The following is a 4,846-nucleotide window of genomic DNA, read 5'->3' on the forward strand; positions in this document are numbered from 1 at the left end:
TGCAGCAACTTCAGGTGAAACTGGTAGGTGATGGACCCTGAGTGAACCAAGAAAAAAAGCTATTGCTTAAGTTGCACAATGTATAATTAAGCTGTGGAACAAATTGTCTCAGATAGAAATGCTAGAAATAGAAAGCAATTAGATACCAATACTGACTCAGGCAGGCCTCACAGTGTTTTGTCAGACAGTGGAAGTGTTGTGGATACATCATATAGTACATGTCTAACCTATTCTCAGATTTTCTCTAGCCATGTACTCTTGGCAGACCCTGTTAGTCAGGAAAAGGTGCAGACAGTCTCCTCCTACCACAAATTATGCAGCTGAGATTCCTGGGAAATTGCAGGGATCAGCACATCTGGAGTGCGAAGGATTGGCTTCACCCTAGAAATCATGCCTTCCACGACCGTGGTGTCTCCCCTTACCAGGCACACAAAAGGCTACTAGGCTAGAGAGACCATTGGGCTGATCCTGCATTGCAGTAGTAATATTTGTATTTCTTGCTGAGAAGTGGGCCCTTGCTTTGTTAGTAAGCATCTCTTACAAAACAGAAGCAATTTTTTGCCTCTGTGGAGTTCATTCTGTAATTTGTAGAATGCTTTCAGGAGCCCAGGCAAAAGGGTGTTCTAGACATACGAATTATTACTATTAGTATTGAGCACAGTTGTTTTGCTGACGTTTTTTTCCAGCTGAAAATGTGCTTGACTGAAAGGAAACATATTTTTGCAAGAAAACCATATTGGTGGAAATTGGTTTTAACTCTGGGTAGCAAAGAAACCCAGTAAAACCATTTTTATATTAAAACATGGACTTTGTTTTGTGAAAATTTTCTCCTTTAATTGGAAGTATTATTATTTATGGAAAACTGATGTTTAATTCATCATGGGGAAATGGTACAAAATTAAACAAAATTAATAGGCTTTGCGAAAAAGTAATTTCCTCAGTTGCATTCTATCCATTTGCTTAGGTATTGACAGAAAATTTTCTTTGAAGCTGTCATCTCTTTCAAAAAGCAGACTTTGAGGTTAATGAAAATTTTCAGCAAGTATCTGCGCTGTGTATAAAATGCATCCATCATTATGTTTTTCAATCCAAATGTGTTTTTGAAAGAGTCATCATACTGCAGCTGGAAATCTCCTGTGATAATACAGGATTTTGAAATCTTGGGTAGTGGGGAGGAAAATTGTTACTTTTCAGGCTGTGGTCATGTGGTAATATTAATGATGACCTGCCTTGATTTTTTTAGGTTGCAGATAAGAGTTTTATTTCAATACTCTGGTCATAAAAGAGGAGGTTTTGTTATTTTTTTGATGTAAGCCACATTAAAATAAGCATTGTTCTCATGTTCGAGGGCCTCAAAAAAATTCAGGTGGAAAAAAACCCCGAGAATGGTTTAGTCTTACTTACAGCAGTCCTGTCCCTTTTCCTTTCCAATGTTAAGCTGACGTGAAAAGTACCTGTTTAAGCCTATCACGTTGTGCTATTTGTAGCAAAAGGGTATTGATTTTTTAACTTGTATGAACTCAAGCCATGCTACAAGAACAGAGCAGCAGAAGCAAATGGGAAAAACATTTTTTTCCTGCCTTGTGGTTGGTGTTATGGAAACATAAACACTCTTGAAAGACAAAGAAAAATGGGATAAGTGTTGAAAATGGCATGGATGCAGTGGTAAGCTTCTGCCTTGGTAGTGAGGCCTCAGCAGCGAGAAGGAACATCTGCAGCAGAGGAAGTTGAGTCTGTGGTGCCCTGCTCAGGGGTGTTACCTGATGGTTGTCAGGACTGTGACTTGTGTGATGTGAACAGCTATAAAATCCGGGAACAGTCTTCTTACGGAGTCGGGACTGGGAGCTATGTTTAGTGTTAGCTGAACATGAAGGCTGGCCTGGATATGAACAGTGAAAAACCATGGGTGACCCTCCACAGCTCTCTTGGGTCTGTTATTAGAGTACCTTACCTTTTGTTATATTTATCTTGTTCTGTTTACCAAATCTGAACTATGAAGAGTGCTACAGAGTTCTCCTTCATTTGCCTGGTGTTATTTGGTTCATATTATTATGACTTGCTAGTGGATGTGCAGGAATTTTACTGCTTTGTGTGCTTTCTTTTCCACACAAAAGTATGCTCTTTCATACAACCAATAAATGCAGGACTATTCAGCATGAAATGGGTGGGTCAGGCACTTCCAGTGTGACTTGTGAAATAGCCTGAATGCTGTTGAATTGCCTGGAGAGCTTGATGTGAACAGATTTGCTATTATTCCCAAAGCTCTTTGCCAAAGGAATTACAGATAAACCATAGGAAAACTTGAGTAAAAATCTCCTTTGGTATGACCATCACCAACTATGATGGCATTCCCATAGCAAAAAGTTTGTCCCCGTCTGCCCCAAAAACATTTAAGATGTGTTCTATCTAGCAAGATTTAAAAATGCAGATCCTGTTTCCAGCTCTGTGTGATTAGGCATTGGCCATGCTTTGAAGGCTATAGATACATCTATGCTCATTTAAAGCTTTAGCCTGAACACTTAACATAGGATGTCTGGAAGGACGCTGAACACATTTCATGTTTTATTCCGCTTGGGTGTGCAAATTTCCAAAGCAGCTTTGACAAAATTGGCCTGAGGATCCAGCACTGAGCATATTGTCTGAGGGACTGTGTGTCCTTGGCTCACAGTCAGGCAAGAATAGGTGCTGGGTTCTGGGTTTGCATGTGCCTCTGCTTTTAGAAATAATTCATGGTAGTGGAAGGATGGTTCTCTGGAACCATTACAGTCTCTTCTTTACTTGCACGTTCGGGCACATTTTAAAGCCTTTATTTCCTCAGCCATGAAATCTTCTTTGAGTGGTTGCATTCTGTCTTGTAAGCACTCTATTTAGGGCTTTTCCAACATGAGTTTACAAGCCCATATGGATGTGCTGAGAATCCAGCTGGAGAATAGGCCTTGCTGTAGCAATTTCTGGCTCCGCTTTATTGTGAACATCTTGCTAGTCATAGGATTTGGAGGGGGAAGGAGCACAGTGGGAAATGACATCTACAATTCCCAGTGGCATGGACCAAAGCTGGATGTCTAAGTTTTCTTTAGAAGGTCTTCCTCTTTCTATGGAATGGGCATTCTTAATATTCTCTCTGCTGGTAACAAAGCCATGTTACTTCCATCAACACATACAACTGCTCTCAATTTACCCTCTCTCTCTGCTCACTGTCATCAGCTAAGACAGCGTTCCACCAAAAATAGATTAAACTAACCTGTTCTGTTTTCTGTTTGCAGCTTGCTTAGTTAAATGTGTTTCAACTGACAAGCTGTAGCTTGTTAAGTCGTGGCAACCCTTTGTCCACACTCTGACTGGTAGATTTTTAATTGCCTGCTAAATTAAATAGTTCTTTCCACCTTCCCATGATTATTTTCTTTATCTCCTTTGACATTCATGTTACAAAGTAACAATATTGTAATTATTTTTTAAAAGAATGAAATTACTTTGCCTGTGAGACATTCAATCTTGGAAGGTCTAACAAGGTAGACCATTGTTAGGTGGTATGCAATAGTGTCATCCTGCAAAATACGGGAGAAAGGTACAAAAGAAGTGTGAAAGTAAAGCCATGAGCCTGTAAACACACAACACAATTTAAGAAGGGAGTAGTCATCTTGATGTCAACTGAGACAGATGGGAAACTGAAGGAGTGTACAGGTTTTGTTTGTCATGGCTAAGACTTTGATTAAAGAGACCAAGTCAGTTACCCACCATGTAAAGTATTCACACTAGCACAGATATACTTGTAATCCTTAACTAGGATATCATGGACCACAATTTGTGGTGTTATCCATGGAGTAACATCCACCTGCATTGACAAATACTTGTCTTCCAGTGCTCACCTCCACAGCTGAACATTCCCACCCCTCAGAAGCTGAAGTTATGATTGCCAAGGTATGGATTTTGCTCAGAAGCATGAAAGGTGGTACACATGCCCTTTGAGTTGTGTTAAGACCTGTGTAGGGGACATGCTGAGCCTGAGGTGGTGGAGTACACCACTAAGCAGCTCTCTTCATTTAGGGAGGTTATGTCCTTTCTTGTCTCTGCGGTTCTGGGAGTCCCAGTATCCTCGTAACTGAAGGGGAGGAAGAGTCTGCAACTTGGTTCCTTGTCTGAGCAGAGTGTTTCTCCTTGTGAGCTCTGCATCACTGTGCTCTCTGCACACACAGTCTTGGTGATGTCTTTTAACTTTAATATTTGAAAATATATTAGAAAATACCCCACTGTCTGGATTGTTTCTAGATTCTCCTCTGTTCTGCCACATTATTGTGTTTTCTGCCACTTTCTGGGGTCTTCCTAGAGTGTTACCATGGCTCTGATAATACATGTATCAGTCCAGCCATTTCCAGCCTTTCTGGCCTACAGGCAGTAACACTGTAGATATTATAATAATAAAAGCAATGTACTCTGAGCAACATAGAGGTAGCCCTGACAGCCCTGAAAACAGAAGCAGAGAGCTTGGTTTAGCTCTTTTACCTTGTCTGGCCACAAGGAACAGTGGAGAATATTGCAAATGAGTGGTGGTGGCTATTCATGGAGCGAGGGCAGCATTTATGCTAAAGAGTGTGTGAGGTATTTAAGATTTAGAGCAAAGCACGAGAAGCATTGAGCAAGCCTTTGCCTTAATAGCTTTTATATGCAGCAGTCATGCTGCTGAAGCACCTTCATTAACATTTCCTTATGTCACATCCTGGAATTGTAACGTTTGTAGCTGTTCAGTTTCCTTGCTGTCTTGCCACACACTCTTTCAGTGTGTGCTTCTGCACAGCCTGAGAGACATCTGCTGGCAAAAGCTATTGTAGCATTTTGTAGGAATACCGAA

General features: G+C 40.7%; 1 non-coding gene across 1 annotated transcript; it reads right to left on the reverse strand.

Moving 5' to 3' along the window:
* Positions 1 to 276: 276 nt before the first annotated feature.
* On the reverse strand, positions 277 to 433 carry LOC119141948. The gene has a single exon (XR_005102103.1). It is a non-coding gene; the product is annotated as a U1 spliceosomal RNA (small nuclear RNA).
* Between the last annotated feature and the right edge of the window lie 4,413 nt (positions 434 to 4,846).

The sequence above is a fragment of the Falco rusticolus genome, chromosome Z (assembly GCF_015220075.1).
Source record: "Falco rusticolus isolate bFalRus1 chromosome Z, bFalRus1.pri, whole genome shotgun sequence".
Lineage (NCBI taxonomy): Eukaryota > Metazoa > Chordata > Aves > Falconiformes > Falconidae > Falco > Falco rusticolus.